Source organism: Eptesicus fuscus, chromosome 4 (assembly GCF_027574615.1).
Source record: "Eptesicus fuscus isolate TK198812 chromosome 4, DD_ASM_mEF_20220401, whole genome shotgun sequence".
NCBI classification, from domain to species: domain Eukaryota; kingdom Metazoa; phylum Chordata; class Mammalia; order Chiroptera; family Vespertilionidae; genus Eptesicus; species Eptesicus fuscus.
This window is the reverse complement of record NC_072476.1, coordinates 18,877,732-18,902,335: the sequence shown is the minus strand read 5'-3', so window position 1 is coordinate 18,902,335 and position 24,604 is coordinate 18,877,732. Positions and strand designations below refer to the sequence as shown.

The 24,604-nt window shown below is 45.9% G+C and overlaps 1 protein-coding gene across 2 annotated transcripts in view; it reads right to left on the bottom strand.

Moving 5' to 3' along the window:
- ATF7IP2 (activating transcription factor 7 interacting protein 2) overlaps nucleotides 1-17,740 on the bottom strand; it is a 106,835-nt gene extending 89,095 nt beyond the window's left edge. The window contains exons 1-2 of one of the 2 annotated variants that reach the window (XM_054714723.1): nucleotides 17,640-17,740; nucleotides 708-786 (exon numbers count right to left, since the gene is read on the bottom strand). The gene's annotated coding sequence lies outside the window, so the exon portion shown is untranslated. The remainder of the gene's footprint in view (nucleotides 1-707; nucleotides 787-17,639) is intronic. The other variant, XM_054714724.1, reaches the window with a different exon arrangement.
- Nucleotides 17,741-24,604: the final 6,864 nt, after the last annotated feature.

Here is a 24,604-nt window from a genome sequence, read left to right as displayed (position 1 = left end):
AAATGTCCTTTACCCAGAAAACCTCAATCAGTAAAAGGCTCTGGGAAGTTAAGGAACTGCCTATAAGGTGAAGAGATAATTTACATGTTGTGGAAAAATTGAGTGAAATTTAATTACTAGGATGAAGAAAAAGGGCAAAAACTTAATCTAACTGGCAGATCCTTGGAACCACCAGAATTCCTCTCTTCAAACCAGTTTAAATCTATTGTTGTCCAATAACCCACATTCCATATGAATCATAGTAGTCTTATAGGACAAGGCTAGAAAGATAAGTCATCTATATTTTCTCAAGTTTTAAAGATTTTTCTTTTAAAACTTAAGTCTTCAATCCATCTAGAATTGATTTTAAAATTGAGGGAGAGAAAGGGATCATTTTTCACTCAGATGTAAAATATCCTATTAATATTAAAATTTAAAAGTATACTCTGTATCTCTTTCACTTTTTTTGTTTTACGATATAACTCCTGCTGAATATATTATTGTCCATCCCAGCAATTTGTATTATATGTCGCCTTTAAAACTTTTTGAAAATAACCTAAGAAATTGGTCTTTTAACACACGAGAATTCTCACTTGATATTACACATTTTTTTACAAATGATCAAACTTTAAAAAGATAGTAGCGCCCTAACCGGTTTGGCACAGTGTATAGAGCGTCGGCCTGTGGACTCAAGAGTCCCAGGTTCGATTCCGGTGAAGGGCATGTACCTTGGTTGCAGGCACAGCTGGGGGTGTGCCTGAGGCAGCTGATCGATGTTTCTGACTCTCTATCCCTTTCCCTTCCTCTCTGTAAAAAATCAATAAAATATATATTAAAAAAAAAAAAAGATAGTAGCTTGTAAGAACATGTAATAAATAACTTCAAAATGCAATGGGTATTAATTTTAAAGCGTGCCTTTAACATTTATGTAAAACATTTTTTGTCCTAATTCAATAGAAACTTATCTGGACACTGGGTAAAGCTAGCAATAAAACTACTGGTCCGAAATGTGTTAATAAAACTTAATCTGATTACATTTATTGCACATTAAAGCTTTAACATTTGGTTTAAAGCACTTCTGACTTTTACAACTTTGTTGCTGTTTTGTTCTGTTATTTATGTTAGTTCAGTATTAATTTAATATTAAAATGCCCTTTTTATTTTTTAAGGTCTAAAAATGCTTTACAATTCCATGGATTCTAGTATATTTAAAAGTTTCTAAAATCATTCTTTAGCCAACATTTCATCAACCATTGAGGTCAAGAGTGAAACAATATTATTGGAGTATACTTTATCTAAAAAAAATTTCCACCCTCTCATCATTATTGCTTTTCATGTTTTTTTTTCATTGAATTTATTTTACACTATCTATACTTTCAAAAGTAACTGGGAATAACATTTTGCTATATAACTGAATAGTTAATATGAATAATGCTGCTAATAAACATTGATATACATATTTTTGAGTGAACATACATTGTTATTTATGTTAGGTATATATGTAAGGATGGAATTACTAAGTCATACAATAATCCTATATTTAATCTTTTGAAGAACAAATTGTTTTCTAAATGGTCTGGACCAATTTAAAATTGGGTTTTCTTTTTATATTCTAGATTTAAGACCATTAAATATGAGTTGCACACTTTTAATCACATTCTGTGAATGTGTTTTTAATTTCTTTTTAAAAAAATGATTTTTAGAGAGGGAAACATTGATTGGTTGTTCACTTACACATTCACTGGTTGCTTCTTGTATGTACAATGATTGAGGATTGAACCTGCAACCTTACAATATCAGGATTATGCTCCAACTAACGGAGCTACATAGCCAGGGCCTCAATTTCTTGATGGTACTGTTTTTTCAGATTGTTCCAGCAATGTTTTAAAAGGTCATTCACTTCCCCATTGAATTGTTTTGGAAATCTTGTTAAAAGTGAATCTATCTATATCCTCCCTAATAATAGACAAATATGCAAATTGACCATATCTCTGACACACCCACAAGCCACGCCCACCATCCAATCAGAGCGAGCATGCAAATTAACCCAAACCAAGGTGGCTACAGCCACAGAGAGCAAGGTTTCCTAGGTAACAGAGGAAGCCAAGCTTTCTGCCTACCCTGGCCAAGCCTAAGCTTCCACTCAAGCTACAAAGTTTCAATTATAGAAGGTAAACAAATTCACACAAATGGTGGCAGAATGGAGCTTGAGAGAGCAGGCCAGGGTTGACACCGGCAACAGGGGAAGCAAAGCTTTCCGCACACCCTGGCCAGGCCCACCCGCTTAAGGCAACAAAGTTTCAATTATAACCCCAACACAAATGGCTGCGGGCCTCGGAGGGAGCCCCAGGCTTGGCTCTGCTCCAGGCTACAAAGTTTCAATTGTAGAAGGTAAATAAATTCTAGATACCAGGGCCTCCACTTGGGTTGCCAGGGGGCGTGGCCGGCCTGCAAACCACCACAGGCCTCGCTCAGGCTGCCCCATGCCCCAAGGGAACACCCACCTGATCCAGGACACCCTTCAGGGCAAACCAGCTGGCCCCCACCCCACCAGGCCTCTATCCTATCTAATAAAAGAGTAATGTGCAGATTGATCATCACTGCAACACACAATATAGCTGCCCCCATGTGGTCAAAGATCCTGCCCCCATGTGGACACAAGATGGCCACCACAAGATGGCCACCACAAGATGGCCAGCAGGAGAGAGCAGTTGGGAGGCACCCGGCCTGCAAGGGAGGGCAGTTGAGAAGGACCAGGCATGCAAGGGAGGGCAGTTGGAGGTGATCAACCCTGCAGGAGAGGGCAGTTAGGGGTGACCAGGCCGGCAGAGGAGGGAAGTTGGGGGCAAACAGGCTGGCAGCAGAGTGGTTAGGGGGTGATCAGGATGGCAAGCAGAAGCGGGTAGGGGCAATCAGGAAGGCAGGCAGGCAAGCAGTTGGGAGCCAGCAGTCCTGGATTGTGAGAGGGATGTCCAACTGCCCATTTAGGCCCGATCCCACCGGGATCAAGCCTAAACAGGCAGTTGGACATCCCTTGAGGGTTCCCATATTGGCAAGGGTACAGGCTTACAGGCTAGGCTGAGGGACAACGCCCCTCCGTGCACGAATTTCGTGCACTGGGCCCCTAGTATATATATATATATAAAAGCCCAGCAATGGGTACAGAGGAAAGACCAGAACGACCAGATGCTATGATGCATACTGAGGCAGCCAAATGTCTACATCCGGGCCCTGATCAGACCCGCCCACCGCTGTACCTGTCCCCGATCAGCTGCCAACACCCCAATTGGGGGCATGGTTGGCCAGCCAAATGACCACAGACCCTCCCACCCACAGGCCCAGCCTGATGAGCCCCCATTTCGGAGGGCCAGCCGGACCCAACCCATGCATGAATTCATTCAACGGGCCTCTAGTTGACTATAAATGTGAAGGTTTATTTCCAGATTCTCAATTTTATCCCACTGATATATAGGCCTGTATTTATGACAGTACCACATTATTGATTACTGTAGCTTTCAGTTAAGTTTTAAATTTAGGATGTATGAGTCCTCCAGCTTGTTCTTCCTTCCGAAGATCATTTGGGCTAGTCTGTTTCTTGAACATTTATACATATATATGTATTTAAAGCCTTAATGTTTAGAGTATTATAGATGTCGCTGTCTCCCATTTTCTACCCCCACCACTTCCCATCCTGCCCTAGGTTTTCATCACTCTGTCTGTGTCCATAAATAATATATTTGGTTAATTTTCTTATTTTGTGCATTAATTTTCTTGTTTATTTTTAATTTTAGGTTCAATTGATGACAGATATGTATTTATTGCCATTTTATTGTTCATTTTTTAAAAATCTCTTCTTTCCTTCTTTTTCTTTCTCTTCTTAAAGTATATCTTTCAACATTTCATGTAATACTGGTTAGGTGGTGGTGAACTCTCAGTTTTTTTCTTGTTTGTGAAGCTCTTTTTCTGACCATCAATTCTAAATGAGAGCTGTGCTGAATAGAGTAATCTTGGTAGTAGGTGCTTACTCTTCATCACTTTGAATATATTTTTTTAATTTAATAAATCTTTTTGTTCAAATTATTACAATTGTTTCTCCTTTTTTTACCCCCATAGCTACCCTCCACCTGGTTCCCACCCCACCCTCTGCCCTTACCTCCCCACTGTCCTCATCCATAGGTGCACAATTTTTGTCCAGTCTCTTCCTGTAACCCCCACACACTTCCCCCCCTGATAATTATCAATCCACTTTCATTCTATGCACCTGATTCTATTATATTCACCAGTTTATTCTGTTCCTCAGATTTTTAATTCACTTGATTTTTAGGTTCACTTGTTGATAGACATGTATTTATTGTTCATAATTTTTTATCTTTACTTTTTTCTTCTCCTTTTCTGAGCTTGTCTCCCTTTGGGTTGAAAAAAAGCAGCACACCCAATTGCTTGCCACCAGCCCGATTCGCGCACCTCTGTACCTCAGCTTTACAGTGCTTGTGCACGTCTCAATGCTATTTTCTCGTTCTTTCTAGTTGTAGAACTTCCCTCAACGAGCTTTCCCATGGTTCTGGATGATAGACGTTTTATCTTTTAGTTGTAGTTTTTATTTTATTTTATTTTTTTATTTCTTTATTGATTAAGTTGTCACATATTTGTCCTTATTCCCCCATTCCCATCCCCCACCTCTCCCCACGGATGCCCCCACCCCCCTATTGTCCTTAACCATTGGTTAGGCTTGTATGCATGCACACAAGTCCTTTGTTTGATCTCTCCCCCCTCCCCCCACCCTCCCTCTGAGGCCCGACAGTCCGATCGATGCCTCCTTGTTTCTGGGTCTGTTCTTTTTCATCAGTCTATGTTGTTCATCATTTCCCCTAGATGAATGAGATCATGTGTTACTAGAAATATACTTATAAGAAGCGAATGTGAGACGAGCAATAATAGTTATGCTGATAGGCAAATGAATCAGTCTGTAGTAAGTTTCTTTCTGGACCAACAGTTCTTTTGATACTCAATTTCAATGTACACCAGTTCCTTATGTGTACATGTCGGCACTGACTTTTCAGCTCTGGATGGTGGACAAATGGAGGTAATGCAGGTCCAACTCCCTCTGGTTTGGTCTCACCCGGACCCAGGGGCGCGGTTTCACCCGGACTCCGGGGCCCACGGCCTCACCCAGACCTGGGACCCAGCATCACCCGGGCCCCAAGGTGGGTGGCCTCACCTGGACCCAGGTGCACGCAGAATCACCCGGTCCCGGGATCCAGCCTCACCCGGACGGAGGGGCGCGTGGCCTCTCCCGGACCCAGAGGCGCAGCGTCACCCGGACCCAGGGTGCGGCCTCACCCGGATCCAGGGGCGAGTGCCCTCTCCCGGACCCAGGGGCGCAGCGTCACCTGGACCCGGGGCGCGGCGTCACCCGGATACAGGGGCGTGTGGCCTCTCCCGGACCCAGGGGCACGGCCTCACCCGGACCCAGGGGCGCATGGCCTCACCCGGACCCAGGGACACGCAGCCTCACCTGGACCCGGGACCCAGCCTCACCCGGATCCAGGGGCGTGCGGCCTCACCCAGATCCAGAGTCGCGTGGCTTCGCCCGGACCCAGGGCCACACGGCCTCACCCGGACGTGGGACCTAGCGAGGCTTCATCTTCTTGATCCCAATTCCTGTCATTCAATTCCCTCTCAGCAATTCCTTCGGCCATTATCTCAAAGCTCCGGGGCGGCTGCCACTGAACTCGCTGGGTGGTGGGCTCGGCGAAGCTCTGGTGCGCCCGGTGCGTGGTGGCAGGCTGGTCCAAGGTCTCTGCGGCGGCACTCGGGTCTGCAGCGGCGACCAGTCACCGGGCGAGCGCACCTGGATCTCAGACCCAGCGCGGCCTCGTCTTCCAGATCCCAACTCCCATCAGTCCATTCCTTCTCAGCAATTCCTCCGGCCATTTTTCTGGATGGTGTCTGCTCTGTTTTCCAGTTGTAGTTTCAAAATTGTTGTGATAGGCAACAATCAGGCGTCTGCCCTATGCCGCCATCTTGGTCCTCCAGAAGATTCCTGAGTAACCTTATAAATGTGGTTCTGAACACTGTGTCGTCCATTAGTTTACTTTCCTTCATCCCTTCTATTCGTGACCTGCTTCGGTGTCTTCACCTTTTGGCTGCCTCCCTATAGCTCAGCTTCCCCAATCTCCCTAGGTGGTTGCTCTTGGTACCCCCCTTTGTGGGCTGAGTGCAAAGTCTTGGTGTTGTTAAGCCTTGATTGCTGTTGGTACACTGGGAGGATTTGACCTCCAGTCCAATTGGCTATGAGGATCAGGTGTGTCTATGCCGGGAGACAGCCTTATTCAACTAGACTTGCAAAATTGTAAAAGCCTCTGTGCTCAGCTTGGATGGGGCGGAGTTTCAGGGTGGAGCCTACAGCCTTGGCTTCCCGTCAGCCCCGCCCTATGAGGTTCCTGGGTCTCAGTGTCCCTCTGTACTCCCTGCAAACACCTCTGAGAGAAAAGCGCCCTGGAGTTTCGCCCACTGCCAGTCTAGTCTCTCCCCCAATGAATCTGGCTTCCCAGGATCTTGCCCAGAACTTGGGTTCAGCACGGTCCGGAGCCAGTCTCCTCCCTGCCAGGGCAATTCAGCGGCACAGGCAACCGTCCGTCCTCTGCGCGCATTCATGTGCACGCCTCCAGAGCTCTGCCTTTCGCCGCTCCTCTGTGCCTCCGCCCCACAGCCCAGATTACCCCAGCATGCACCTGGCTTCCCAGGGTCTCGCCCAGAACTGGGGTTCAGTGCAGTCGGAGCTGGGGTTCAGCGCAATCTGGAGCTTTTATCTCCTTCCCACTAGAGAACGCCGGCCAGGCCATCAGCCGCCCCTTCCTCTCAGGCTCCGTCCTCCCCGCATGCACGCGTGCTCGTGTCTCCACCCATGTCTCCATACCTCAGGCTTTTATGGCTCCTCTGATTTTCCTTGTGGTTTTCTCTTTCCTTCTAGTTGTGGGCATTTCAGTCAGCCAGCTTTTCTGTGGTTCTGGACGATGTCTGTTTTGACTTTTAGTTGTATTTTTGAAATTGTTGTGCCAGGCTGTAGGTTAGGTGTTTAACCTACGCCGCCATCTTGGTTTCCTAGTTGTAGTTTTTAAATTGTTGTGCAAGGCAGCAGTTTAGTTGTTTACCTATGCTGCCCTCTTGGTTTCTCCCACTTTGAATATTACTTGCCACTCCCCTTCTGGCCTGCAAAATCAGCTAACAGTCACATGGGCACTCCCTTGACCATCGTAAATTTCTTTCACCCAGGAAGGGGAAGTTTGCTGTCATCATTTCTTCAAAGAGGTTTTCAATTACTTGCTCTCTTCTCCTTCTGGTACATCCATAATGTGAATGTTGGTGCACTTGAAGTTGTTCCAAAGGCTACCAACACTATCTTCAAATTAATGGATTCTTTTTTGCTCTTCTGGTTGGGTATTTTTTGCTTCCTCATATTCCAAATCATTGATAAGATTCTCAGAATCCTCTACTCTAGTGTTGAATCCCTGTAAATTATCCTTTACTTCAGCAAGTGTATGCTTAATTTCTGACCAGTCCTTTAACATGTCTTTGACATTCTAAGATCCTTGAAAGTCTCATGAAGATCCCTGAATAATCTTATACCATGCTTTTAAACTCTATATCCAGTAGTTCACTTGCTTCCATTTTTCATTTGTGACATTAGTCTTCACATTTTGGCTGTTTCCCTGTGTCTGTTTCTATGTTATTACAGCTGTTATGTCCCATGGAATTGGTAAAGTGGCCTTGTGTCATAGGTGTACTGTATGGCCCAAGGGCTCAGCCTACCCAGTCACTTGAGCTGGGGACTCTAGGTGCACACCTTGTGGGCAGTGTGCACAGTCTTGTAGTTGAGCCTTGATTGCTATTGGTGTCACTCAGAGATGTTGACCTCCAGGCCAATAGATTTTGAGTACCAGCTGTGACGACAGTAGGGGAGCTGCTATGCAAAACACCACCACTATGGAGCAGGGCTTGCTTCAGTGGGGCTTTGGTGCTCTTGAGTGTGTTGCTTTTGCATGTATAGAATTGTAATCTGCTATGATCAGAGAAGCTGTCCACTGGGTATACTGGCTGAGGCCAGTTACTGCCTGGGGCCACCTGGTAGGAATAACAGAGGGAACTGCAGATGGCTGCTATTTGTTATTTGTATTGGGCTTGGAGGTGACCAGGAGAGGCCCAGCTGTAAAGCAAAGCAGGCTGGTGCTAGTTTGGGACTTGGGACTTTTATTAGTTTCAGGTCTCACTATCACCAGCTGCAGCTTGTTTGAGAGATTTTAGCAAAGTCTGAAACTTGAGACAGGACATGCCATTCATATGGAAAAGGCTGCTGCAAACAGCTTGGGTGGGGATTCAAATTGGATTGGGGGAGGAGTCTTAGGAAATCCCCAGAGTGGAGCAAATAGTGTGCTCCAGGCTGATGGAGACTCATATATGGCTGCCTGTCAGCCCTGAGTCACGGAAGATCATAGCACAGGAACAACGATCCCTGCAAGCTCTCCAGTGTAGGAGAAAGCCGACTCCCCAAGTTCCTACCTCAATGCCAGATAATCCAGTTCCTACCTGTTACATGTCTATGTCTTCCAAAGACACCCAGTGCTGGGAGACCTAGTAAGTTCATTCATCAGCCCTTTAAAAGGAACATCTGGGTGTCTAGCAGCCTCTGTGACCCTCAGTCACAATTCCCTCTGGTTTCTAGAGCCCAAAGTTGAAGGCACTTCTCTTCCAAGCTCTGGAACACTGGGCTGGGAGGTTGGGAGAATGGGACCCCTTGCATCTCATGAGCAGGCTCTGTAGAGATGAACTCCCGCCTGATTAAAATAATGGCTTATGTGGGTGTCACACCAGCCCGTTCCAAATCTTCGCCCCTCCTACCAATCTTTTTTTTAAATATATTTTATTGATTTTTTACAGAGAGAAGGGAGAGGGATAGAGAGTTAGAAACATTGATGAGAGATCAATCAGCTGCCTCCTGCACACCCCCCACTGGGGATATGCCCGCAACCAAGGTACATGCCCTTGACTGGAATCGAACCTGGGACCCTTGAGTCCGCAGGCCCACGCTCTATCCACTGAGCCAAACCGGTTAAGGGCCTCCTACCAGTCTTAATGCGCTCTCTTATTTAGTTCTCTAGTGGTTGGACTTCCATTCAGCCAGCTTTCAGATGGTTCAGAATATTGGTAGTTCTGTATTTTAATTGTACTTTTGATGTGGTTGTGAGAATCTGTGAATACAGGCATTTACTCGTACTTGCCCTGCCGTTTTCTTCTCTCCCCCCATTTAAACATCTATATAAACTTCAGCATCAAATTAACAATTTCTGCAAAGAAGCCAAGTGAGACTTTGATAGGGATTGTGTTGAATCTGTAAATCAATTTAAGGAGCACTGCTATCTTAATTCAATCAATTATTCTGATCCATGAATATGGGAGGTCTTTCCATTTATTTAGATCTTTCAATGTTTTACTCTTCCATTTGATACTATTATAAATCAAACCCCATTTTTAGGTTGTTCATTACAACTATGAACAACCTATGTGAAAATACAATAGCATTCTGAATATTGATCTTGTGTCATGCAACAATGCTGACCTTGTTTTTTTTATCTCTAAAGATGTTTCTTTGTAGATTCCTTATGACTTTCTACATATGAAATAATTTCATCTGCCAATAGTCTTATTTCTTCCTTTTCAATCTTGGTACCTTCTATTCATATGCTTGCACAACTGTCCTATTCAATATAGAATGTAAGTGGCAAGAGTAGACCAACCTTGACTTGTTATGGATTTAAGGGGAAAACCTTCAGTCTTTAACCATTATATATGACTGGAGGCCCAATGTATGAAAATTCGTGAAGGAGTAGGCCTTCCTTCCCCCGGCTGCTAGCACCGACTTCCCTCCAGCTCACGGGACCCGGGTTTCCCTCCTCTGGCCATCAGCAGACACCCAGGACCTGGGCTGCTTCCCTCCTCCAGCTGCTGGCAGGCACCTGGGCTACTTCCCTCCTCTGGCCACCCGTAGGCACCCTGGACATGGGCTGACTTCCCTCTGGCCACCCGCAGGCACTTGGAACCTGGACTGGTTTTCCTTGGGCCACTTGCAGGCACCCGGGACCTGGGCTGACTTCCCTCAGGCTGCCTGCAGGCACCCGGGACCTGGGCTGGCTTCCCCCAGCCTGGGTTCATCAGGAAGAATGTTCAGATTGTTGTCTGGTCTAATTAGCATATTACCCTTTTATTATAATAGATACTAGCGGCCCAGTGCATGAGATTCATGCACTCTGGTGGGACCCTTAGCCCAGCCTGCGGCCTCTCACAGTCTGGGACCCCTCAGGGAGTGGGCCTACATAGGCAGTTGGACATCCCCCAAAAGGTCCTTAGTGCTACTGCAGAGCCAAGAGAGGCTCCCACCACCCGCTGCTATACTCACCAGCCATGACCCCAGCTTATGGCTGAGCAGCACTCCGCCTGTGGGAGCCCACTGAACACCAGGAGGCAGCTCCTGTGTTGAACATCTGCCCCCTGGTGGTCAGTGCACATCATGGCGACCAGTCATTCCTCCATTCGGTCTATTTGTATATTAGCCTTTTCTTATATAGGATATTATAAAGGACTAGAGGTCCAATGCATGAAATTCATGCATTGGGGGGGGGGGGGGGCCGGCGTCCCTCAGCCCAGTCTGCACCCTCTCTAATCTGGGACACCTTGGGGGATGTTCGAGGGCCTAAACTGGCAGTAAGACATCCCTCTCACAATCTGGGACTGCTGACTCCTAACCGCTCACTTGCCTGCCTGCCTGATTGCCCCTAACCGCTTCTGCCTGCCATCCTGATCACCCCCTAACTGCTCCCCTGCCAGCCTGATTGACACCTAACTGCTTCCCTGCCGACCCGATCACCCCAACTGCCCTCCCCTGCCGGCCCAATTGCCAACTGCCCTCTCTTGCAGGCCTGGTCACCCACAACTGCCCATTCCTGCCAGCCATCTTGTGATGACACGGGGGTGGCCATCTGGTGACGACATGAAGGCGGAGACAAGCTCATATGAGCATGATTTAATCTTTGGGGTGGTCTATGTATGGACCAATAGCATCAGCACCTCCTAATGGCTAGTAGGATATTTCCTTTACTTCAAAAATATTTTATTAGTGTAATCCTATCATCTATATATATATACAAGCCCAGCGACCGTTACAGTGGAACAACCATAACGACCAGTCGCTATGATTTGTACTGGCCACCAGAGGGCATATGCTTAATGCAGGAGCTGCCCCCTGGTGGTCAGTGTGATCCCACAGTGGGAGCACTGCTCAGCCAGAAGCTCTCCCACCTCTGCAGCAGCACTAAAGAGCAGTGAGCCAAGCAGTAAGGAGTGAGCAGGTGGGTTGTAAGGAGCGAGCAGATGGGTGGTAAGGAGCGAGCAGGCGAGCGGTTAGGAGTGAGGGGTCCCAGATTGTGAGAGTGCAATGGCTGGGCTGAGGGACTCTCCCCCACCCCCACCCCATGCATGAATTTCATGCATTGGGCCTCTAGTATATAATAAAAGTGTAGAATGCAAACTGTTCCCTCTACTAGAAGTTGTCCTCAAAAGGAAAATTGGGAGTGGGGGAGGAGGTTTCTAACCTAGTTCAGTATCTGGTTAAAATTTTAGTCTTCCCCACTCTCACTGACTTGGGTGGAGCTGCAGAAGCCTAAACCTAGGGCCCCGCCACAGCTAACTTGGGCGGAGCTGCCGCTAGCAGGGTCACCTAAGGCCATCGGAAAACACAGATATTTACATTACAATTCATAACAGTAGCAAAATTACAGTTATGAAGTAGCAACGAAAATAATTTTATGGTTGGGTGTCACCACAACATGAGAAACTGTATAAAGGCCACGGCATTAGAAAGGTTGAGAACCACTGCTGTAATAGAAGTATCAGAGATGTAATTAGTAAAATGTATATGAAAATAATACATAAATTAATAATAACAGGCTGTAACAACAACAAAGACAGGATATAAACAAAAACATGATATAAAAACAACATTGACAAAAACAATAACTGATAAATTGATTAAGCTTATTCTAACACTGAGACCAGTGTCAAAGGGGGACAAATCAATTCTTGGAATCAGAACCTCTCCTCCACAGATCCTGTTGATACTTCAGCTTCAATTATGTTAGGTTGCAATCTTTTAATAATAAATTTAGTACCACTACAAAGTCCCCATTTACTATTAAGATTTCTCAGTAGCATGATGATTACACCTACTTTCAATTATAATTTATGACATGGCATTCCCAAAGGAGTAACACTTTTAAGAAATTCGATGGGAAAATTTTCCTTTTCCGCATCATCCGTCGAATCTAGTATTATTGTTGATTAGTGACCCAGTGCACGAATTCATGCACAATGAAAATGAATTAATTAGAACCCTACCTAATAAAATAGTAATATGCAAATTGACTGCACCTTTGTTACGCCCAAGCCACGCCCACCATACAAAACCACGCCCACCAGCCAATCAGGGCGAGTATGCAAATTACCCAACAAAGATGGTGGTTAATTTGCATACGCGGAGGGAGGGAGGAGTGAAGACTGAAGACAACTTAGAAGACGGAGGAAAAGCGGAAAGCAAGATGGCTGCCAGAGGGAAAGCCCGGGCGGGGCAGGGTGGAGTGAGGCGGGTGGCAGCGGCGCACGGGTGCAGGCGTGGCGGCCGCAACAGCGGCGGCAGCGGCAGCGCATGTGGCCGCTTGCAGGATTTTTCCTGCAAATGGGCTACTAGTATTTTAATATTGCTATTGCCACCCCCCATCACCGTTCCCTCCCTCTTCCTGCTGGCACCTGCCTTGGCTGGCCTGGTGCCACCCACTCACTGGTCCCGCCCCCCGATCGCCATCCCCTCCCTCTGCTTGCTGGCACCTGCCTTGGCTGACCTGGCACTGCCCCCTGATCACCATCCCTTCTCCCTCTGCTTGATGGCACCTGCCTTGGCTGTCCTGGTGCCGCCCACTCAGTAGCCCCGCCCCGACTGGTTGTTCTGCCATTCAATCAATTTGCATATTACCCTTTTATTATATAGTATTTCACTGTAGTCTAAGTCTTAATGTAATATCTGTTTCCCAGCCTTTTTCACCATGTGGGAAAATAGGATACATCATTGTATCTAATGTAGGGAAAAGGATACTGATTTGTTTAATTTTAGTGGCATTCAGATTATTGCGATCTGGTTTGCAATGAATGAGCAAGTCCCTTTCAAAAGGAGGTCCTCCATCTTCATTTCTGAATATGATGGCAACTTCGGTTACATGGGGATAATTATATCTACCTGGCTCACTATTACGATCATGTTTAATCACCATCGTTACTTCCATGCGATGCCACCACTTTCTTTCAGCTTCAGAATGTCAAGAAAAACAACTAAATTCACGATAGACAATGACAGAAACACATGCACGTGTGATTGGTGCTAGCCAGAGCTTTATATGTATCGCACATGCACAAGTCAACTTAGCCTTTTATAGATATAGAACAAACTTGCTTAATTAGACCTACTTTCTGATGTAGCTAAACTTTTTCCAGTCCAGTGAAGCACTCTAACTTCTCTTTCAGGTAATTGTCAGAAACACAGCAGTAAATAGCAACGTGAAGCACATTATTATTGTAGATCACGCAGGGAGAACAAAGGGTAAAATATTTAACTGCAGCAGTGTTTGACTATATTTTGCACAGTGAGTAAACCTTAAGTCATTTTCAAGGTCCACCATTTTTCTTCTTTTCAGTCGGGTCAAGTTTCTAAGCTTTCTAAATCTCCGTTTTTCAGCTCATGAAAAGAAAATAGGATTCCACTGAGTCTCCTATCTACCTACTCCAGGACTTCTGTGAGGATCAAATAAGATGAGGCATGGGAAAACGCTTCAGACATTTGGTTACAGTGTAAAGTGTTTCCAACTGAGGCTAGTCGTCGCTAGGGAGAGGAAGCCAGGTTTTGCTACTTGACATCATTACCCGGACAATCAGACACTTAGCATATTAGCCTTTCATATCAATAGATATAAGTCTAAGCGACTGGCTGATTGGTAGCTATGACGCGTACTGACCACCAGGGGGAAGACACACAACGCAGGAGCTGCCGAACAACAGCAACTTTGCAGAGTGCCCTCTAGCACTCTGGGACCCCTCAGGGATATTGGACTGCCAGTTTTGGCCTAATCCCACAGACCAGGTGGAGGGACCCCACCAGTGCATGAATCCATGCATCAGGCCTTTAGTTCTCTATATAACCAGATTTTCATGATTGCATTATTTTTCTTATATTTTCTTTCTCCTAAAGCAGGCGTCCTCTAACTACGGCCCACGGCCACATGCGGGTGTTTTTGCCTTTTTTTTTTTTTTTTTTTTACTTCAAAATAAATTATGTGCAGTGTGCATATGAATTTGTTCATAGTTTTTTTTAAACTATAGTCCGGCCTTCCATCGGTCTGAGGGACAGTGAACTGGCCCCCTGTTTAAAAAGTTTGAGGACCCCTGTCCTAAAGGGATCCAATTTTATCCCCTAATTTCCTATAGACCTATCTTTAAGTTTTCAAATGCATCAGAACTGACATATATCAACATTTTTCCTTTTTCTCCTATCCTTCAAGGTCAGGTTTAAAGATCACCTCTTCAAGAAAGCCTTCCCCCAAGAGAAATACCTGAATTTTCCATCACAACATACATGTATATGTTAGTCACGAGCTTTGAAAACAGAGATGTGGTCTTATTTTTATATTCTAATTCTAAGTGAATGCCTTTCATATAGCTTTATTAAATGATGTTTAAATGAATACTAGACATAAAAATAAACTTCTGGAAAGCCACAAAGGGTTATTCTTTCCTTAATAAAAAGTATCAGAAAAGGCCTCTGCAACTTTTGCTATAGCCATCCCATAAGCTTTTTCATGTCAACAGCACTATACAACAGTAGCGCCTCAAAAGTGTACTATGGTACCACATTTAGTAGATACAGTGTCTCTGTTAAAGTAGGCAGGTAGATAGACATGAGCTATGGGAGGTAGGTAGGCCTGGAGGGGATATGTGAGAGATCCGACATACCAGAACTAACAAAAAACACCCACAAAAAAACAAAGAAAACCACAGCAGACCCAAGAATGACAGAGGGCAGACTTGAAACCTCTTCCACAATGTGGTCTGATAACACAGCACAATATCTGGGTAGGGCAGCCTTGAAGCTTCTTGCCTAGAGGCATTCCATCCAGGAGTATAAATCTTCTGCAATTCCAAATTAGCAGGGCAGTTGGTTGTTTCAGCCAGCTGAGCTACCCACTCACACTATATATCTAAATGGATTCCTTTTCTGCAAATCAAACTCTTGCCTGCTTTTGCTATTTGTTGTCGTCTCTTGCTTGAATTCTTTCCTACAAGCAATACAAGAAACTATGGCACAGAGACCACCTCTAACATCTCTATATAATTATTAAGTTTAGAAAGATCTATCTATATATAAAGATCCCTTCATCCTTAGAAATTTAATTAGTTCAAAAATTCAAATTATACCTGACCTCCCCAGAGAATGGTGGTGATTTCTCCTAGTTATTGCCTGACTACAATCTTTCTGTCCTATTTAGACTGGTAAAGTTCAAGAGGGATAGAAGTTACCTGAGACTACAGTAATGTATTTTAGAGGTAGGGGTTAAAGTTTAATAAAGACTCAGAGAAAGTTAAAGCATTTAAATAATGTAAGATATATGAGAGAATTAGAATACGGCTATTTGTATTTTATATTGAATATAATCTCACTCAATTCAATGAGAACTAAAAATCTTGTGTATATTTTAAAAATATTTTTATTGATTTCAGAGAGGAAGGGAGGAAGAGAAACATCAATGATAATCACTGATTGGCTGCCTCTTGCATGCCCCCCTACTGGGGATCGAGCTGGCAACCCGTGCATGTGCCCTTGACCAGAATCGAACCTGGGACCCTTCAGTCTGTAGGCAGATGCTCTAGCCACTGAGGCAAACCAGCTAGGGCTTGTGCATTTAAAGTTATAGTTTATTTTCATTTTTATAAACTATCCAATATGTTATTTAAATATACATTTAAATAAATTTCATCAGTGCACACCCACTATAAGAGAACTACATGATATGCAGGGATGATGCAATATGTTCATACCAGAATTAAAGATATTAAGTATCACAAAGTATAATGGAATTGAAGCCTGAGGTAAAGTACCAGGGTCAATAAGGTAAGCAGAGCAAATACTGGTGTATCTAAGTAAACCAGTTCTTAAAAGACTCAAAAGCATTTCTAAGACGACACTGTTCATCCATTGCTGCTGAGGCAGAAGACTGACAGTTAAGTCGATTTTGATTAGGGTCAGATTCAACATTTGTAAAAAATGAATTGAAGGGTAAACTAAGGAAGCATAAATCACAAAAGCTTAATTCACTGTAATCAGTCCTTCATTCAGATGTTTAATTTTTGCATTTTAAATAGCTTTCCTGTGATATAAATTATCTTGAATGTTCTTCCCCATTTGTTTTGCAAATAGTTCCTTTGCAGGTCATGAACTGGCTACAAGTGAATGTTATGACAAAATCATAATGAAAATAGTAAGTCCCAATCTAGAAAATCAGTCTATTTAAGTGTATATAATGTAATTCTTCGAGATCTTGACCACACATTCGTATTATAGAGCAGGCTCTCACCAGACACCAAATCTGTTGGTGCCTAGATCTTGGGACTTCGGGCCTCCAGAACTATGAGAAATTTATGCTGTGTATAAGCCAAAACAAAACCTAGCTTGTCATAAATCAAGCAACCTATGCTGCCTTATGCTAGAAACTTCATCCTCAACATAGTAACGTGGAAAAGTGGAAGTGTTTTCACGTATAGCAAGGTTTTCGAGACACAAAGCAAAAGAATGGCTTCCTCTGTCCTGGACATTTCCTGACCTTGCCCAAACTGGGGAAAGTAAGCGGGGAAGGGACGATAAGGGGTTGGTCTTTTTAATACCCCTACCCCCTAATTTACAAATATGCACGTTTATGTTGAAGATTATCTTTGTACCCAGCTTTCAATGTTAAATTATAGCATCCCACCTAGCCGATATAACTCAGTTGGTAGAGCGTAGTAGGCCTGAGAACTGAAGGGCCCCAGGTTCAATTCCGGTCAAGGGCACATGCTGGGGTTGTGGGCACGATTCCAGTGGGGGACTTGCAGGAGGCAGCCGATCCACGATTCTCTCTCACCAGGGATGTTTCTCTCTCTTCCTTCCGACCTGAAATAAATAAAACATTTTTTTTTTTTTTTAAGTTATAGCATCCCTATTCTGGGCAGCTCAACAGGTGCACATTACAGGGTTGTGCTCCCGGTTGTTACATTAACAAAGGCATCTTGCATAGTGCTCGGGTTTTTGTGTTATTCCTGATATTCTAGTGCCTAGTTCCTAGCCACATGTATCAAGCAACGCCTCCTCGCCACCTGGTGAAACCCAGCTAACTGTCCTGGCACCAGGTTCTTCAGCTAACTATGATTAAAGCTCAAGGAAAACTGGGCAACCGATTACAAAAACTGGGACTGGGGACTACATTTCATCCATTAGCGCCTAAAAGTAGTCCGGTGCGGACCAAAGCTGTACTTACCCGACAAGTAGAAACCCCTGAGGCAATGTCCCTCCGCGGCCCGACTCCCACGCCGGACGCTACAGCCGGAGCCAAACACCACTCCCACTTAACCCGCCGCCGGCTCGAAAAGTGGGTGTAGACGCATCCTTTCGCCCCTCACGGTGTCTCCTCCGCCAGCTCAGACCCCAGTGCCTCGGTGAGCGCCGCCCTGGGCGCCTCTCAGCCAGCGGGGCCCCGACCGCCCTGCGCGCCGAGTCCTCGACCGGCCCTCGGAGACGCTCGCGGTCCCCGCGAACCTGCCAAACAGATGACCGGGCCAACCGCCGCTCAACCCGGGGCTCTGGTCCGGTCCCAACGTACCTACCACAGCGCCACTCGGAGCCGGCCGTTTCTCACTTCACTACCGCTTCCAACCGCCGCCGCCGCGCGCTGTACCGCTGCCGAGGGGGCTGGGCAGAGGTAAGTCTTATGGGGTCCAGGCCTATGGACTCCAGCCAATGGCAGCACGAACGTGCGCCAGCCCAGCCAATCAGAGACGATCAGGTGGAGTGGGCGGGGAGAAAGGGAGCAGTGAGATGGAAGTTGCCTGAGGGGTTTGGAAAGTTCTGGTCGTTGAGCCCCTTTTCCCATCAGCCCTTTGGGCCTAACGGCCAAGTGGAGCGACCAAGTGCGGAGCTAACCCTTTGAGGTGATTCCAGCGACGGTTAGAAAAATGTCCCTAAAATCATGGATGAACTTTTACAAAAAGCCGCCAGCTTGTCAATTCGAATTTTTTAAGTATTGCATTTAAGTGTCACCTACCTTTTTTTAAAAATACATTTCTATTGATTTCAGAGAGGAAGTGAGAGGAAGAGGTAGAAACATCAATAATGAGAATCATGATGCGCTTAATCTCCTGCACAACCCACATGAGGATCCAGCCTGCAACCTGGGCAGGTCCCTCCTGGTTGTCACATTAACAAAGGCATCTTGCATAGTGCTTGAGTTTTAATGTTATTCCTGATATTCTAGTGCCTAGTTCCTAACCACATGTATGAAGCAACGCCTCCTCACCACCTGATGAAATCCAGCTAACAACTGTCCTGGCACCAGGGTCTTCAGCTAACTATGATTAAAGCTCAAGGAAGCTGGGTAACAGATTACAAAAACTGGGACTGGGGTTCCTCCTGCAACCTCCTGGTTCACAGGTCCAAGCTCGACCGCTGAGCCAGGCTGGCCGGTCTAAATATCACATTCCTTGATTACGGAGTTTTTGATAACTCCTTAAACGCTGTGACTCAGGCCAGGGGTCCAGGCCCAGTTTTGTTTTCTTGAGTTTCCTCCATTGCTCGAGGGACTTGCCACCCTAGGCCTCATCAGAGTTCATGAGACCCACTCTGCTGCCTTGCCATCGCCCTCTTGGTGATGATCAGGCTCTATGTAGTGATTGAGTACTGTCTGTGCTACCGGCAGGAATTCTAACCATCTCCTTCGATAAAGCCCTCCCATCACAGACGGTACAGCTGCCTGCCCTGTACTGCTAATTAGTAGCTACAAGAAAAATGAGTCAAGGCCAGGAAATCTAAAAGTCTAGGTCGGTAACAGAATAACAGACTCCAACCCAGTGGGTTGCCAAAATATGGTCCAGGGGCTCTGCAAGGTCAATACTATTTTCCTCGGAATAGGAAGATATTTGCCTTTTTTCATTCTCATAGTCTCAGGAGTATTCAATAGAATTTTCCAGAATGTGAGAATTGGGTGTCTTATATCAAACACTAAGGAAATTGGCAAAATTGTAAAACAGTGTCAGTCTTCAGATAATTTTTTAATTTAGAGTTGCCAGGGGAGAGATGATGTGGGAGGGAGTGGAAGGCAATTACATTTGACCTTTGAGCCACAGGGGTTTGAACTATGTGGGTCCACTTATATGCAGATTTTTTTTTCAATTGACCACAGTTTAGTTGACCCAGCATTTCAAACCTGAGTTGTTCAAGGGTAAACCCCCTGATTGAGAATCCATGTTGCTGAGGGCTAATTATAGTTATATGTGAATCTTCAACTGAACAGGAGGTGGTCACCGCAACCCCTGAGTTGTTCAAGAGCCAAAAGAAAAATTGGAGCCAGATAAGGAATTTGCACTTTACTCAATCAATAGTAAATAGCTTTTAGAAATCTCATGTGTATTTAGGGTAATAGGATATCTTGTGTGTCATTTTAATAACAATAATAATTAAAACTTACTGAGTATTATGTTTACCAAGTTCATTGCATGCAATATTTTAAATTTATTTCCACATTTGAAGTTGGACAATCTTTATTGGAAGCCATGCTAGGTTACTTAATTAGCCATGTCTTCAGCAAATTAGGCTACCTCTTAGAGCCACAATGACTTATCTTTAAAATGTAAGTAATGACAATAATATGTAATTTATTGAGTTCTTGGCACTGATCTAAGCACTTATCCAATTTATTTCAATGAATTTCATAACACACTACATGAAGGACTGCAAAGTCAATTTGGTATTTGATTTTTTTAAAGAAATACATGGGCCTGGCCAGTGTGACTCAGTGGATGAGCATCAACCCATGAACCAGGAGGTTCAGTTAGATTCCCAGCCTGGGCACATGTCTGGGTTTCAGGCTCAGTCCCCAGTAGGAGGCATGCAGGAGGCAGCTGTTAGAAATTCTCTCTCATCATTGATGTTTCTCTCTCTCTCTCCCTTCCTCTCTCTGTAATCAATAAAAACATATTTTTTAAAAAAGGAAAAAATATATATGGGTAACAGAGATAACATCTTGTTTACATACTAGAAGCCTGATTCACAAAATTCGTGCAAGAGTAGGCCTTCCTCCCTTCTCCTCCTCCCCCCCCCACCCCGCCCTCTGCCAGCACCGGCTTCCCTCTGGCTTCCTCGGGAAATATGTTCCATCTAATTAGCATATTATGCTTTTACTAGTGGCCCAGTGCACAAAATTTGTGCACATTAACAGGGGATTAATCAGAGGAAATAATTTAATATTGCTGTTTGCCCTTTCTCTATAATAGAAGTGTCAGAGATGAAAGAAAATTAGTAAAATGTATATGAAAACCTTCCTCCTGTCAGAGTATGGGGTGCACCACGGGAGCCAGAGTCAAGTCCCCGCCTACCCACATGTGCCTCAAAATCGCCTGAGACCCAGACCTGGCCAGCCCCCTCCCCATTGGGCTAGATCCAGACCCAGCCAGTCCCACCTTTGTCAAGCCCCGCCCGGCAGGGGACGTAGCCTTAGGTCCCCTGGCCCGGCGCCAGGATTGGGGGGTGTGGCTTGAGGTCCCCCAGCCCAGACCCGGGTGGAGGACATGCCTTGAGGTCCCCCATCAAGCCCCGCCAGGTGGGAGACACGGCCTGAGATCCCTTGTCAAGCCCCGCTGGGTGTGGGGCATGGCCTAAGGTCCCCCGTCAATCCCTACCAGGCAGGGGGGCGCAGCCTCAGGTCCCCCGACAAGCCCCACCAGGCAGGGGGGCACAGCCTCAGGTCCCTGGGCGGTGGACGCGGCCTGAGTTCCCCCGACCCAGCACTGGGGGTGCACCTTGAGGTCCCCTGTCAAGCCCCACCTGGTGGGGGGTGTGGCCTGAGGTCCCCCATCAAGACCCACCAGCAGGGGGCGCAGCCTCAGGTCCCCCATCAACCCCCGCTGGGTGGGGGCGCAGCCTGAGTTCCCCTGACCCAGCACTGGGGGTGCACCTTGAGGTCCCCAATCAAGCCCAACCAGGCAGGGGGGCGCAGCCTCAGGTCCCCTGGCCTGGTGCTGGGGCGGGGGGGCAGCCTGAGGTCCCCTGTCAAGCTCTACCTGTTGGGGGGTGCGGCCTGAGGTCCCCTGGTCTGGGGCTGGGGCGGGAGGAGCAGCCTGAGGTCCCCTAGCCCAGCAGCAGGATGGGAAGTGCACCTTGAGGTCCCCCATCAAGCCCTGCCAGATGGAAGGCATGGCCTGAGGTCCCCTGTCAAGCCCTGCCAGGTGGGGAGCGCAGCCTGAGGTCCCCCGACCTGGCACTGGGGCAGGGGGCGAGGCTTGAGGTCCCCATCAAGCCCCGCTGGGTGGAGGGCGTGGCCTAAGTTCCCCTGGCCTGGTGCCAAGGCAGGAGGCTCCGCCTGATGTCCCCCAGCCTGACACCAGGGCAGGGAGCATGGCCTGAGGTCCCCTGTCCAGCCCCACAGGGGCCAGGGAGGGCGTAGCCTCAGGTCCCTGTTGATTGCTCGATAAGGCTCCTTAAGGGAACTTGGCCTCAGCTGTGGGTGCAGCCATCTTTTTGATGGAGTGATGGTCAATTAGCATATTCCCTCTTTATTAGATAGGATTATTATAGATTTCCAGACTTGTAGTAGACACTTGGTAACTATTATTATTAAAATTTATAAAGCTAAGTAACATGAATGATCTTGTTACAAATCTTGTAGCCTTTTGTATCAGAATGTTTCTTGTTTTCTTCCAATGAGATTATGTTAGGAAGAATTTTGATTCCCATCATCTTTGTCCTCTGGTATTACTCTTTTTAAAATATATATATTTTATTGATTTTTTCACAGAGAGGAAGGGAAGAGGGATAGAGAGTTAGAAACATTGATGAGAGAAAAACATCCATCAGCTGCTCCTGCACATCTCCTACTGGGGATGTGCCCACAACCAAGGTACATGCCCTTGACCAGAATCGAACCTGGGACCCTTCAGTCCACAGGCCAGTGCTCTATCCACTGAGCCAAACCAGTTAGGGCCTCTGGTATTACTCTTATAGTTATGTTGCATTACATGGCAAAAGGGACTTTGCAGATGTAATTAAGGTCACTAATTAGCTGATTTTAAGACAGAGGAATTAGTCTGGGATTTCCAGGTGAGCCCAATGTAATCACATGAACCACTAAAGTTAAAATAATGTCATAGAGATGTAGCAGAAAGGAACTTCATAGACACTTGAAGCATGAGAAGGATTCAACCCATGAGTGCTGGCTTGTGGATAGAAGTACCCACATAGAAATCACACTCAAGAAACGAATTCTGCCCATGACCTGAGCAAGCCTGGAAGCAGATTCTTCCCCAGCCTTATGAGACCCTAAACAAAGTTCCCAGCTGAGTCCACTGGGCTTCTGATTTATAGAACTGTGAGATAATAAATGGGTGTTGTTTTAAGCCACTTTCTTGTTAATTAGTTATGGCGACAATAGATAACTAATACCAGCATTCGTTCTCATACCCTTCTCAGCTCTCCTCAGGCAGTGCTGGAATCCAGGGAACTACATTCCCCAGAGGCCCTAATGGCCAGTGCTCTGGATTTATTTACATTTTTCCAAGTGGGATGCACTTCCTGAGATTTGGAAAGTGAAAGAAAGACATACCAATAAATTATTGTTCTGTGTTTTGTTTACTGGGGCTTTAGTTCTCTTCCCTGCCTCTCTGATATAAGGCAGCTGTGACAATCAACAGTGGTTTTCTGAACTTTTCTGGCCTCTGAGTGGTGGTGGTAACAGCAGCAACAGCAACTTCCCTATTCTCTGGAGCGCAGGAGCAGTGGTACAAATGAAAACTAATGTGACAGTAGCTCCTTTAGTTCTTCCAGAGACTTTTAAGCACCTAATTCTCTGTACTAAATACCATTAATGCTTGAAATATCTGGAGTAGTTTCTATTTTCATGATTATACACCAAGTGACAGGCTTCTCCATGCTTCAGTTTTCCATATGCTATCGAACCTAGAATAGGTTCACCTCTTGATGAGTCAAGAATTGGATGGTACACCAAGGGTAGTTACCATTATCAACTGATTTTTAAAAAAATATTTTCATTGATTTCAGAGAGGAAGGGAGAGGGAGAGAGAGAGAGATGGAAACATCAATGATGAGACAGAATCATTGATCAGCTGCCTCCTGCATGCCCCGCACTGGGGATCGAGCCCACAACCTGGGCATATACCCTTGACCAGAATCGAACCCGGGACCCCTCAGTCCCCAGGCCAACACTCTACCCCTGAGCCAAACCAGTGAGGGTTCAACTGATTTTTTTTTTTTTAAGAAATACATGGGGCCTTGACTGGTTTGGCTCAGGGGATAGAGCATCGGCCTGCAGACTGAAGGGTCCCAGGTTCGATTCTGTCAAGGGCATGTACCGTGGTTGCAAGCACATCCCCAGTAGGAGGTGTGCAGGAGGCAGCTGATCGATGTTTCTCTCCCATTGATGTTTCTAACTCTCTATCCCTCTCCCTTCCTCTCTGTAAAAAATCAATCAAATATATTTAAAAAAAAAAAAAAAAGAAATACATGGGGCCCAGCCAGTGTGACTGAGTGGTTGAGTGCTGACCCATGAACCCTGATGCCCCAGTGCTGGAACTCTGAGTGAGGTAGTCCGAGAAGTTCATGCATAGGCCCTTTTAGAGGCATTGCCTAGGACTCCAGAAGCCCTTCATCACACTCATTCATAATTCTTGCTGGTTTGTAGGAAGTGGTTATAGGGTTAAGCCTCGGACTGACCTGCTGGCAAAGTCGCAAACAAGTCCCAGCTTGGAGGGCACAGTCCTCTAAGCATAATTAAGCTTGATCTTGTAACTGCTCCCTAGATCTTTCCTGGGTAGCTAGTGGGCTGTGGGAGGGACAGCAAGTGCTGCCAAAACAAGTGAAACTTACAAGAACATTGTCAATTGCCTTGTTTGTCCCTGATTATAAATAAAGCCTCAGCTTTGCAGTCTGGATCTGTTCTGTGGCCTCAGCAAGGCACAGAAGATCCACCTAGACCCAGCTTTTTCTCCTTGTCTATCATTTCTCCATCCTTCGTCGCCCCCACTCAGGCTCGCCGACCCCTTGGCTGTGCTGGCGCAGCACACTGGTTTTTATAGCCAACTTAATGGGGACTTCTCTTCCTGGCACTTGAACACTGGGTTGGGGAGCATGGTGTGGAGATGGCACCTCTTGCTCCTCAGGAGGGACCTCCTGTGGTGGATAAAAATCCCTCCCATTTTTTATCCAACACATGTGGGTGTG